Below are 14,344 nucleotides of genomic sequence, written 5' to 3' on the forward strand. Positions count from 1 at the left end.
TGTGGATGCGCATCACTGAGCTGTTGTTGAATCATTGGAAATTTGGAAAAGGTTTTTTTCTTTCAGCTCAGATCCAAAACTATTGGAGTTAAAGCGATCTTTTTATTGGAATAGAATTGCATATAAGACACTCATCTATCCAACAGTGCAGTAAAACTATATGTTTAAAAAATTAATTTCAGCGATTTGTGTTTCAAAAATTTTAAATCTCCATCCAGAAAACCAGTGTTCAGCTGTAGTACAAGAGCAACTTGCCAAGTTATCAGCTGAAGCAGGAGGTTCCAATTTGCAGAGCTTTGGGGGCTCCTGGCGGAGAGGACAACTGCTATGTACATGTTGACAAGTACAAGATAAGCAAGCTTCCCACCTGCTGCAATCTTGTCAGTTTGATTACCCTTCAGTGGCCATTTGTGATAGCCACTTGGGAAGTCGGTACTGAGGATACAAGTTTAAGTCAGATTCTGCTAGTTATCAAGTAATTGCACATTTTGGCAGAAAAAGTAGGGCCTGGTTTAAGAGGGGTGAAAGTTACCACAGCTGTAAAATTCAAAATAAACATTTATCTGTAATTCTGTTTCTAAACCTATAGCCAGCAAAGTTCTGAAACTAAAATACCTCTTTTCAAAAGGAGTCAAAGCTTCTAAAGTTAGATCATTTGTCTAAACATAATTAAAAGCAAGGTCTCTTGCTATCTGCTTTAATATATATAAATATGCTCACAAGGATGTGTATCGTAGGTTTAAAAATGCAAACTTCTATTAACAGAACATCATTTCTCATTAGTGTAAGGTGAGATAGAGACTCTGTGACATTTTGAGAATCTTTTTCCTGTAGCGATTAAGCTATATGAGGAAATGCTACGTATTTGGTAGAGTGGTTATAATTTTCTACTTTGAATATAAAGTTTTGATATTGTTATGCTAGGAGAAAGCAATCAAATTGCTTTTTGATACATTGATACTGTAGAATTTTTCCATTGAGAATGACTTTTTATTCATGTTGCCTAAATATTTTTTAATTCTCTGCCTTTTGAAATTACTTCTGTTATTTTCAGTTCAAATTTCCAAGATTTTACTGTAAATGTTTGAAATGATCTTTTTTAATATCAAACATTAAAATACCTTTACTAGTTAGCTCTCTCAATTTTTTGGTGTAAATTACCCTCAAATTATTCTTATTTCTCAAACTTGAATTTCTTTAACCCTATTTTTCTAATAGCGCAACTGTGAACGGCAGGGAATAACAAGGTGTTAACAGCTGTGACTTTATACATAATTAACAGCACAGAACCATAACTTTGGTCTGTGATGTGATGTAACTTTAAGTCCTGTTGCTGTCAGAGGAGGCTTTGGAGACTGAACTCTATCTGGTTTATTTATTCTTAAGTTTGTTTTGATTTATATAATGCTTAATGCAGTAGGGCCATGATCTGAAATGGGCCTTCCAGGCATTCTTACGGTACAGATTTGTATAACATTAACTCTCTTATGTAGTACATTCTTCTTCCAAGAAGCTGCTACTGGCTTTATGAATTATTTTTTCTTCAAATGTACTGAACTAGTTTACCATCCTCTTCTTCCCCTACGTATTTTAATTCACTATTGACCTTGCCTAGGTCACTTTTAAATTATTTCTCTGTTGTTAGTGGGGTTTAGAACCTGTTCCGGATTAACATAGTCTTCAGTGTTTTTCTTCTTGACGTTAGCAATTTAAAAGACAAGTAGATTGCTAAATACACAATTGAGACATAAAACATTGTTATGTAGTGTGATACCTTCTGCGATCGTGGATTTGCTTTTTGTTTTCCTTTTCTTCTGTTTCCTTGGAGACTGCTGATTACAGACTTGATTAAGTTGTCTCATTGGCTGACAATTATCTACCAGAGATTAACCTTACTCCCTTTATGTGGAAGAAGGTATGTTGTAGCAATGCCTGTGTGGTCTGTACCATGCGAGCTATATAGGGTAATATTTATTTTTGCATGGTTATAGAGAAAATTGCTTTTAATAGTCAACACAGTCAATGAGTCTTTGTCATTTACTATAAACCATAATTCAGCATACCAAGAAGATATTGCTTTTGAAGTATCTGAAATTGAGAAACTTTGGGACAGTGTAACAATCCACTTGTTATCTTCTTGTACTGTTTTTTCCAGTTTTGGAGGAAGTATACTCTGCTCTATGGAGTGTTGATGTGACTGTATATGGAATCATAGAACTGTTTGATTTGGAGGAGACGGTGAAGAGGCTGTCTAGTCCAACTCATATGCAATGAACAGGGACACCTGCAGCTCCATTAGGTGCACAGAGACCCTCCAGCCTTTATTTTGGAATCCGGGGAGTGAGGCATGCACCACCTCTCTTGGCAACATGTTCCAGTGCCTTACCACTCTCATTGTAAAAAAACAAAAAACCTACTTCTTTATTTCCTTTCTAAATCTCCCTGTTTCAGTGTGAAGCCATTTCCCCTTGTCCTGTCACAACAGACCCTGCTAAAGAGTCTCTCCCCTTCCTTCTTACAGGCTCCCTTTAGATACTGAAAGGCTGCTCTCAGGTCTCCCTGGAGTCTTCTCCAGGCTGCACAGCCCCAGTTCTCTCAGCCTGTCCTCGTAGGGAGGTGTTCTATCCCTTGTGTTATTTTTGTGGCCCTCCTTTGGATGCATTCCAACAGTTTTATGTCTCTCCTGTGCTGAAGACTCCATATCTGGGCACATTACTCCAAGTGAGGTCTCACAGTGTGGAGCAGAGGGGCAGGATCAGCTCTCTGACCTGCTGGCTGAGATTCTATTGATGCAGCACAGGGTATGGTTGGCTTTCTGGTCTGTGAGGGCACGCTGCTGGCTCATGTCTGCTTTTACATCCTGCCAGTGTCACAAATTTCCTTGATGTATGTATGTGTATGAAGGAGGGAGAAAAGGAATTTAAGGGGTAGCACTGAAAAGTTTCCACAAAATATACTTAGTTTGCATTAAGCAAGAAAGAAAATAGAAATGAAGATACAGAATCTCTTAGAAACTTAATTAACTGAGAGAATGAGAATTAGATGATATTTCTCCTGGAGTTCTGATAAAGCCTATTTGAAAACTTTGTGTATAATGTCAAACTTTTTTAATACATCTGACTTGGGTTGTCTCCCAAGAATATCTATATTTTGGAATTGTAATACATGCCAGTGTTACAAACTAAGGGTCCAGTAATGATGTTCCTGAAGTCAAAAGCTGAAAAACAGACATCAGCATGAATTGGATCTGCCTCAGAGTTTGTTTGACAGTGATCACGTAGCTCTTTCTGTTTGTCATTAACAAAAGTTGTTGGAGAATTTGCTCTTTTGCTTCTATTTGGTTTATTGACTTTCCACTGTTATGCTAATAAAACTTTTTGTCAGCAGATGCAAATAAGACTTAGTTTAGCAACAGCAAAACTTTTAAACACATCTTTTATTTTTTTCCATAGTTACATTTTGAGAGCTGAATGGGAACCACATGAAGAAGGCAGATATAGATGTTCATAATACAAATCTGCAATACTGTTTTTTGCTGACATTTCCTTCCCCTTCCCCAGTCAGGCATGTGCTGTTAATGAAAGGCTATAGCCTTCCACAGATTCTTAGAAAACTCAGATGGTGTTTCAGGGATAAAAATTTGACACTGTAATTTGACTAAGGTCAGTTGGAAGGAAAATGCAGATATATCTAAACAAATTACAAGGTCTTCCTGCACTTGCACTCAGGATCCAAACTTAATTACTGGTATCCCTATTAAATGCCTTGAGAAAGGCTTGGGGGACTACTTAAACAAAGAAAATTTTATCCTTTGTATAGATAACTAAATCTATTTTATGATGTCCATAAAAGCCCAGTGTTACTGAAATTAGAGACTGAAAATCTATTGAATTTCAAGAGGGAGTGATGACTGGTTACAGCTGCGTAGTTGTCACAAACTGTCAGGGGTTTCATCTTTAGCTGGATTGCTCAGGGCTTGTCTTAGAGAATAAGGCCTTATGTACTGTTGCCATTTAATTTGAAGTTCTGCATGTTAGTAGCTATGCCACTTTTATTTGTATCTCACTTATTACAATAGATACGTTTACCAACATGGCTTCAATGTATTACATAGAAAACAAATTGTTTCCTTAAGATTCTTATATTTTAAATATCTATAGGAAATGTTTTTCGTAAGATGAAGAATAAGAGGCAAATGTGCATACCCATATTTGGCATTTCCCGATACTCAGCCGAAAAAATCAACATGATCTGTATGTTGAAACAGTATGCTGTTACGGTGTTTTTTTCTGGAATGCACTGCAAATGAGATCATGTGCTGTGTAGCTGGTATATGCATTTTTCTTCTGATATTTGCCTTTGTAGAAAAATACAGAATAATATTTTTCAGAGTAGTGTAATTGTTTTTTCTTCTTTGTCTCCATTAGTCTCTGTAGAGGGTGGAGTTAACGTGATTGGTCCTCTTCCCTTTCACTGTGGCTGTTGTCAGCAGGATAGATGTGAAGTGAGCCTTGTGAATTATCTAGTTTCAAATTTTAGACTACTTATGAAAATAGAAGCAGATGGTGGATAGTGGAAGTGTGGCCGTATATCTCATGATATATATATATGTGTGTGTTCCTCTTTGTCATTGTCTCTATCATGAGTGTTTCTTACTTGCAGAAAACGTTTGAACGTAGAAGTACAAGAGAATATGAGGAAATTTCTAGGTGTATAAGTTTACAGAAGCTTCTTTTATTTCATCTTTGTATCTGTTCCCTTGTAACCCACATTTCTGCATCTGTATTCAGTAGGTGTAGCTCAGGTGAAGAGATTACTCTTTGTCTTACTTTGTGGTCTATGTGTCATCATGTCATGGTGTTAACAGTAAATGGTGCTCACCCAAAAACCTCCTTTACTTAGCATAGAACTCATGGAATTGAGAGTGATTAACTCTCCCTTACTGCACAATTCAGTTTGACTCAAGTAAGATAAACACCAATAAAACACAAGTTGTGAGTGTTGTGGATGTGCAAGATTTGACTTGTGCTATTCAAGGTGCTTCTTAGATTAAGAAAATTTGTGACAAACTCACGAGATTTGAATCAAGAGAACATAGTATTGTGGATGATGTGCCTTGAGTTGTGGATTTCATTATTTAATCTCCAAATTCAGTTACTGTATGCTGTTACACTAAGGTGAGCTTTAAAAAAATGGCTAATTGATTTCAAAGAGTAAGAATTGATTAATTGCTGTTGTATTGAAATTGGGAGAAGAATTGATAAAGATCAGACTTTGCAATTTCTGTCAAGCTTGTTGGGCCTTAAGTTCTTAATCACCTAGAAAAGATGTGATAACATCTAATTACTGAAGCTTTTGACAATGCTGAACTGAAAATAAGCTAGAAAGAGAGAGGTAGCCTGCTCTCCCTGAATCCATGAAATTAGAAATATTGAAAATGATAGTCTTTGCCAAATGAAAGGCTAAAAATATAAACCAAAAAGAAATAAATGAAAAGAAAAGGAAGACGAATGTTTGGTATGAAAGACAAGTCCCCAAATCGTAGCACAGAACGGAGAAGAAGGGTAGTTAAAAATTTTGTAAAGTGGTATTTCAGGCAAATGCTATTGAATGGTTGCTGATGTGGAGACACTTGAAGGACCTGTGTAATCTGTAAAGCTTGATCATTGTTCTATGGTGTATGCCTGTGATAAGGCTGAACTTGGACTGCAGTGTTCAGTGAGAGGCATCTTGTTGATAAGATAAAGGAATTCTGATAAAGGAGAAGGGATGCAATGAAATCCATCTCCACCTTTGCATAGGAGAGTCTCTAAAAGCTCATTCACTTATTCGTGTTCACGTTTCCATATTTGAGGCAAGACTTTAACAAGAAGTCTGATGACTTTGGCAGAACTTAATAGCCTTTCCCTTTCTCCTCGCCAGCAGCGTTCTGGTGTAGCTACAAAGTGAACCACCATATGCCTCAGGCTTTCAGTTCTGCTGTATCTTCTGCTTTAATTTAGTAGTCACATAATTGCATTATCTTCTTCAGATGTGGCTTCGTTATGTCTGGCTAGAATTCTATTTGGCATAAAATTTTGAGATCTTAGAACTTATGTGCTTATGCAACTTTGGGAAAATATAGGGATGTGGATTAGAAAAGACTGAAAGAGTATCATTATAGAGAAGAAACAGTGTAGTGGGGGGAACAATATGCTTTGCAGTTGGGACTTTGCAAAGGCTGTTTTTTAACTCTTGGTCACAGAAGTTTTGATGAATTGATGTTTATGTGCACAAAAAAGGTGGCACTGCAGAGGAGATAAAGGACCTACGCTCTGGAGTTTATTTAACTCAGAGACAAGATGATGCTGGGAGCCATTTTTCCAGCAGTGAAATAGCATTCCAAGAGTGAATAGTGAGTGAACAAAGATATATTTCTGTTTGGACTTATTTTGTTGCTTGGTATTTAGTCTGTTTGCAGCAGGCATATTAATTTCACCATGACTTTATTAGTTCAAATCCCACATGAAACTATTAAGTAGGCACTGACTTTGTTGCTATTGTTCTGAATGTTGTGGCTTTATTATTGAAATATAATGATTAAATGGGGTGTAGCGTTCTCCGTGGCCATCTGTTTTTTAAAGGGCTTGTTCTGGCAAAATTGAAATGGATGTATACATATAAATGAAAAGCATTATTTCTTTTAAGTAAACATCCAAAAAGATTCAAATGCCAAAAATTACTTTCATTTGCTTTCTTCCTGTGGGTGAATTTGTTATGTCTCCTAGAACACTAAGAAACAAACATTGTTTTTGTGTATAATCATATTGCAGATAAATATTTGATGCTGCATCCACTGTGCAATCTTTGTCAGATTGTTGCAATCCAGTTATGAAAAAAGTAATTGTATTCTTCCTCATTAAAAAAAAAAAATAACACTGAAACACGGGACTGGAGAGTTGCACCTTGAAAAGGGCAATCCTAATGTCTGAGTTTAATTGCAGTTGTACCGTTTTTTATTCTGTTTGTTCTGGAGGAGTGCAGTGTAAAAGCTTTTGATTTTCCAAAGTGACTAGTGGCATTGGATGCCTTGCTAGAAGAGTCTGCACGTTTTCAATGTGAAAAATGCAGAAAAATCAGAATTATCTTCTCTTTTTCAGACAAGTTTGCATGTTGTCTCCTACGCTCTGCTTACACACTGAAAAATGGGAACAGTTTATCACTTTTTCCTGTGTTCTGTGAAAAGGTATTTTTTAGGTTTTTTTTAACTGTACGTGCATACTGGGGAAAAACCTATTGATGCTAGTGAGCCTTTCTTCCAGGAAAGGGAAGGGAGACCAATCCTTCAATGAAGGAGATTCAGGATGAGCTGCAGCCTTCTAAAACAAACAAGAATGAATTCCAAGGTATAACTGACATGTGCTTTAGTTGGGACTCTGTTTTTTTTTTTTTGTTTGTTTGTTTTAAGCTTCGTGCTAGTTATGTCTTAGAAATTATTAGTAATTTACTGCTATGTTGTGATTGTCACTGTCCCTGGAGGTGTTCAAGAAACATTCAGATGTTGTACTAAGGGATGTGTTTTAGTGGGGAAATGTTGGTTGTAGATGGATGACTGAACTGGATCATCTTGGAGTTCTTTTCTGTTATATTTGTTCTTTTCCAGTTTCTGATGAGTTGAGCAGGACACTGCATTCAGTGCTATGGTAAAAAAGAAAAAAAAAAAAAAAAAAAAAAATCTGAGTTGAAATACTAGTGATTTTTACAGTTTAAAACAGATTATGCAGAATATACTGCTAATTCAATTGGTGCAAATTCATTTGTATCTATAAATACCATTGGAAAAATAGATACTTCCATATTTTTATTTGGACAGCTTCCATAGCTTTTATTCTCATGAGTGAAGGAACGTGTCTCCATTTCTTTATAGAGCATTCAGTTTTTCACCATAAAAAATGAAACGGCATAGAATGAGGGAATTTTTTCTTTATGCTAACCAGAATAAAATTGGAAGGAGATCCATTCTCATTAAAATAGTCTCAGGCAAAGTTATTTATTATAACCACAGAAGTACTATTCATACACCAGTTGTAAGAGATGAAATTTTAGATACATTTCATGGGGTTTTTCACCAGCCACAGAGTTCAGAGGAGACTAATGTAATACTTTCATTTGTTTTAGAGGAGCAAGAGAAAATGAGAGTAAGCTTTATTATTTATATTATCATTACTCATCTGAGAGGCTGACATAAATCACGCTAAACCTAGAAATTCCTGCATTTTGCTTTTGCAGGATGAAATGCAACTAAAAATACTCTTTTTTTTTTTTTCCAAAAGTTGATAAGTAGATCAATGAAATAATCCGAAAACCTCCAAATACTTGATTTTATTTATTGTACATTTAATTTTGCTGAAGATTTAATGTAAGTTTATGACTTTGAAGGGAAGCGTTTGTGAAATCTGTATAATGTATTGTAACTGTTGCGTTACATTCCTTTCATGATAGTGTTCAGTCTCTAGGTGTTTATTTTTTATGGTGAAGTTCTTTTTGTGGAAGTCAACTTCAGTCAAGTTTTTTTTTTTTTTTTTTTTTTTTTTTTTTTTTTTTTTAAGATTTAAACCCGTCTTATCTCACTTCAGTCCACTTTGACTCTGAGGTGTTACATGTACAGTAAAACCAGTTACTACCACCAACTTTACTGAGAGTAAAATTATTTTTACATCTGCATTTTTAACATTCTTTTCCACAATCTGTTTCCACTTTCTTTAATAAAAGTCTCCATGTCTGATCCAATAAGCCAACACATAAAAATAGATGTTAACTTCTGAGCCATGAGTACTTTATCTGACAAAGAAATGCCTACCTCACTTTTATAAATGTTTATTTTAGAGCCTTTCAGAACCTATTGCATTTACTTACTATAAAAATATTCTTCTCAACTCCAGTCACTTTTATCATGTTGGTTGGAATTTGAAGGAGAGCAATCAACCCTAGACTGATAACATTTAAATTAGAAAGCAGTGAGCCATTAGAACAAGATCAGAAGAAAAAGGAGGAATTTGCATCTCAAACTATTATGATTTTAATACAAACAGATTTATATAGTTCTTGGTCAGCATAAACTGATTGCTGTTTTGAAGTCAACAATGTTACTTAATCTTACTTAATACATGAACGTGAAATTATTGCTTTCAATATATGTAGTGATATTTGTGTAGAAGCCTACTAGACACACAAAAAACCCTGATCCTGAAAGTTGTCCCTACAGTCCCCTTAAACTGCTGGTTTACTTCTGAAGTGTTATTTAGGCTGTCATATATTAGCTGCCTTCTATTTACCTGTAACAGCTTATGAGCAGCCTCCAAACCAAAAACACATACACAGATCCCAGGTTTGGTACCTACATCTCTGAATGGACTCCTCTGTTAAAGCAGAGAGTGGAACAAACTGTCATCTCTGCTGGTGGCTGGTATACTTTGCTCCCATATGCAAGAGAGAAGCTAGTGAGATGACAGTTTCAGTGCTTTTGGCCAATGAAAAGACTACCATACTTTAAGCCAAAATGTTTTGGTGTAGATGGGTTTTTTAACTAGCTGGAACCCTTTTGTCTCCTCTTAGCTGGCAAGAGATGAAAGACTGCATAATTGGGTTTAGTAAGTTGTTTATTATCTGTACTTCCTTCTGGTGTTTTGTTCTGGTTTTAAGGCAAGAGTAACTATTCAGCTATACTTTCCTCCAGCCAGATTGGGCTTCCCCATGATCCATGTCCTACTTACTCATCGCATTTTGTTTTATGTTTGTGTTAACATTCCTTACTGAAGCTGTACGGTACCTTGTCCCACATGTCAATTAGGATGTTATTTTCAGTGTGGGAAACCAGTGCAAAATGAAGAAAAAGAACTTTTTTTTTTTTTTTTGCATTTTAGTTTATAGTTGAAAAACCTGTGGTAAACGGTATGTTACTAGTAGGCCACGGGGTCACCCTGTCTCCATAAAACTGCTTGCAATGTGATATGAGCCATTGTTCAGCTCTTGGGACAGTCGGAGTTAAAAGGTGAGGCTGTCATCCTCCTTGTGTCCTCTAGGTGCAGAGTGTTACGCAGACAAATGCACATGAGGGGGAGATTTCTGACCATGAGAGTCAGAAGGGTATTTCAATGCAATTAGAGTTCATCAAGTCTGTCAAAACTGTGTAGACTTGTAGAACTAAAGTGAGTGCAGCTGTGTTCTCTGCATTGTACTTTATCCTGTATTACATGGGTAGTCATAACTATAGGTTACAAAGCTTGTTTAATTTATACTGGCAACACTGAGTGTCTAAGAAATAATAGTATAGTGGTGATGTGTGAATCTCAAAATATTCAGAGGTTTTTTTTCTAGTTTGGATAGCAGTAAAAAGTGCAGATGCTGATCTGAGCCTATCGGGTCTCTCAAAACAGGCTGGGGACCTCACTACAGAAGTCTCCTATGTTTTTTGGCCACTGCTAGAATTAATTTTGAGCTGAATGGACCAATGCCCAAGGTAACTGAAACCAAATGGTAGCAATCAGCAGCAAAGAGAGCGAGAGAAATGCAAAAGCTACACAAGTAATGTAGCTAGTTTTATCCCAGCTGAACTCTGGCATGTTTTATCTTACTGGCTCTGAAATCTCTTTGCATGTAGATCATGATATCCAAGTTCTGTGGGATAACCCTGGTAAGCAGATAAGCACCACATAGCCACTTGCTCACTTCTACCCGTGCATCCCAGCCTGCCTCAGAAGGTTAGAAGAAGCAGAAAGAAAGTAAAAGCAAGAAAATTTTGGGTTAAAGCAAACATTACTTAGTAAGTCATGACCCCTCTCAACCTGCATCAAACTCCTACTCTATTCAGTGAGGGGCACTATTTAGCAATAGTTAAAGCATAGGTATGTTATCGGCATTGTTTTGGTCACAAATCTAAAACAATACTATTTGAGCTTCTGTGAAGAAAACTCCATCCCCAGCCAGACCCACTACACCAAGCAATTTAAGCATAGATTTACTCTTTATCACTTTGAAAATGCTTTATGTCTGCAGTTTGGAAAGTTCAACACAAAACTGCATCTTCAAACTGAAGGTCCCGTGTCAAACTATAGTCTGTTCTCACGTATACCAGTTGCACCAGAACAAGTCTGCCTCCAGATACCATGATCTCTTTAATACTTGAAGGCACTGAATGAGGTTAATCTACTGACTGATGTAGAAAGCAAATGCAAGGAGAGAGTAATCTTGTAGCAAAAATAGTTGATATAAAGGATTTGAAATAGAGGGACAGTGAAAGTACAGGATCACAGATGAGAAGCTTGATTACAAATTTCCAGGTTTTGTGGCATTTAAGGGATGTATATTTTAAAGATGGTGATATGTTATTCTTTAACTCTGTCTTAAATCACGTTACTTGTAACCAGCATGAATGAAAGAAATTCTGGAAGCCTCGCAGAAGTTCTGAAGCTTTGTTGGCACAACCTGTGGGTCTTACAACTTCTGTGAACACATTTCATGCCTAATTAATGAGGCATATAGCTTTTTGGCAAAACTTGTGCCTAAAAAAAGCCTGAAATGGATTGCACGTGGTCAGAGCCCAGGCAAACACCTAACCCTGAAGCAAACACCTAACAAAGAAACTTTTATTCTGCAACACTAAGGGAAAACACTATTATTGAGATGGTAGTTTACCAATCATGAAAATTAGTATCAGGAGTTTGCTAGAAATATGATTGTCAGCCTTTATTCTAGTTTTCTAGTAAAGCTTTTGCTTGCAAATTTATTTGGTATAACAATTCTATTGTTAATCCATGGCTAAATTAGATTTATTTTTAAGTGTCAAGTAAATTTATCAACACTTTCTTGTTTTTATTACAGAACTTTAAAAATTGCCAGATGCTGCTGTTGAGTGGTGGTTTATGAGGGTTCTTGTCAATAGCATGAAGCAGGGCAGAAAAAGAAGGGCAAGAAGGTTATTTCTGGAATGTGCAGTGTTAAGCATTATGTTGCACATTTATTTTAAGAGGCAATGGACTGTGAGGGCATTTTAAGTTTTCACATTTCTCCCTTGATATTTTTGTGTTGTTGAAGTTGGAGGGAAAATGGTTTGTTGTTCGTTTTTAATATGGAATGGGGGGGAGTGACTGATGATTGTCTGAAACTTGTCACTGGTCCCTTTAGCTCTTAGATTGCGTATCACTGGCTAACTCACAAGAAAGAAACATCTAAATGGCAATAGCATCGCCTCTGAGAATATATAATTTAAGAAAGCATTTTCCCTGTCAGACCTTTCTAGCCCGACAGAGACACTGAAGTGGTAGTGGTTAATGCTCAGCAGGAAAGGAGAGCTTGTGTCTACAGGTTAAAATCCTTCTGGTTATACCAAATGTGGTAACTGCCATGAGAGTCTATAAGACAACTGTAGGGCTTAGGCCATGAGTCTTCTGGCTTGCCTGGGCTGCATTGATTGAAGAGGAGTCATCTTAGACTGGATATAAAATATATAATTTAATTTATCTAAGTAACAAAACGTATTTTGTTTGAGAGAGCAACAAAACCATAACACCGGTGTGATAATTGATCTTATTTTTGTGAAACTAACACATTGGTCTGGTTTAATGGCAGTGGCTCCAATTCTTAGTGAGGTCTCAAAGTGTTTGTTGTGTTTTTTGATGAAATCTTACTCCTTATGTAATTTACTTTTGAAAACTGTTGTTGGCAAATGTATCTACTGCCAGAAGTGATGATGTACGGTGCGACCATGAGGTGAGGGATAGCTCTCTCTGTTAAGAGAGGGCTTACACAAGTCTGGGAAAGAAATACGTTCACGTTTTTCTTTGAGTATCTGCAACTGTGTACATTCCATGTGAGAATAAGCAGATAACTTATTTATGTCAACTGAAAATAGAGTCACAAAAATAGCAAAATATTGATGATTTTTTTTGGCAATCTTGAAACCTGTTCTCAGATTCCATTATCACAACAGAAAGCATGGCTGCATTAGCCAATCAATCACAATACATAAATGTATTTGTCATAACTTGAGTTAGCAGTCCTCGTGCCCTGGTTCCAGCCTAGACAGTGCCGAGGGCACACACCAAGGTTTGGTTGATGCTGAGCAGTAGGGTTAGGGCAGGGGGCAGCTGCAGGGAGAGCTGGGTTGGACTACGAGTGGGACATGCCTGGCTTAGGCTTACCTGCTTAGGTTACAGGCTGTAAAGTAGGTTTTGGTCACGTGAGCCATCTGTGACTCTTGAGAAGAAAACTGACAAATTTACAAGCTGAGTGACTGGTTATACGTTCTGATTTTCTTCCATGCCGAAACATTAACAGATTGCACACTTGATATTAGGCCCTAAGCATACAAGCAGAAGCATTTTTTTCAAAGATGCTGAGTTTCCAAATTGTTACCATGATTTAAGTGATGTAGGAGCTGACTAGCAGCTGTACAGACCTGAAATGCTACTATTTATGTCAGTAAACGTGTTCTGAAAGGCTAAACTTAGGCAGGTAAAATACAAACAAAATATTTCCACGAGGCATGACTTTTCATATCACATATCCCTAAATTATTATGCGTTTGTTTTTGTTTTTGTTTTTTTTGGAAATAGCCTCTTTTGCCCAGTGAGGACTTATTTGCATAGGAAGTTTTTGATTTCCAGTACTCTTTGTCCTTTGAATAGGAGCGAGGAAGAAAAAAAAGGAATGAGAAATAAAAGAGCGTAATTTTCAAACAAGAAAAACTGAAACTCGCCCAAACTCTGAAAACTTGTGTTTTTTCAGTGTCTCATAATTTAAAAAATGGTTTGTTTGTCTGACTGTGACACAATAAACGTCTCCTTCTGTGTATGATCGAAACACATTTTAAGTGGAAAGGTGCTTTCCTTCCCTCAAATTCCCCAGGAATTTGGTGTTCCCCAGGGATTATGGTTTATAGGAAGTGCTTTCCTTTGTTGGCTATGGAGTTGTTAGTCTGACCCCTTTATTTTTTGTGGGAAAAGGATTTAACTAGTTGCTACAATCAGGAATTTTTCTTGTCCCTCCACTTTAGGTGAGAAAGTCTGGTTGCCCAGGAAACCTGGTGAATGCTGTGTACACACTGGTGGAGATAGTCCTGATCTAGTTGTTCTGGCATGTATGTGAGCAGTCAGTTATGCAAATGAGGCATTCCAAGAATAAGTGATTAATTTGGCAGCATTCATATGATGAGCCTCAGTGAGGGAAAGCTGACATCATAATGTTGGAAATGCTTTATTTAATCATGATGAATCTTGGGTAAGTATTTTCTAGTTTACTAACTTAAATGCATTACGAAAGTAATATGATGTTACAGAAAAGTTCATCTGTGCAAAGCTAAAGGTAA

General features: G+C 36.7%; 1 protein-coding gene across 1 annotated transcript in view; it reads left to right on the top strand.

The window, feature by feature from the left end:
- Positions 1 to 14,344, top strand: part of PAPSS1 (3'-phosphoadenosine 5'-phosphosulfate synthase 1) — a 77,775-nt gene that overhangs the window by 57,945 nt on the left and 5,486 nt on the right. The window contains exons 16-18 of the mRNA XM_090138823.1: positions 7,140 to 7,225; positions 7,302 to 7,385; positions 14,033 to 14,256. The gene's annotated coding sequence lies outside the window, so the exon portion shown is untranslated. The remainder of the gene's footprint in view (positions 1 to 7,139; positions 7,226 to 7,301; positions 7,386 to 14,032; positions 14,257 to 14,344) is intronic.

Source organism: Phasianus colchicus, chromosome 4 (genome assembly GCF_987193195.1).
Source record: "Phasianus colchicus chromosome 4, bPhaCol1.hap1.1, whole genome shotgun sequence".
Classification (NCBI taxonomy): domain Eukaryota; kingdom Metazoa; phylum Chordata; class Aves; order Galliformes; family Phasianidae; genus Phasianus; species Phasianus colchicus.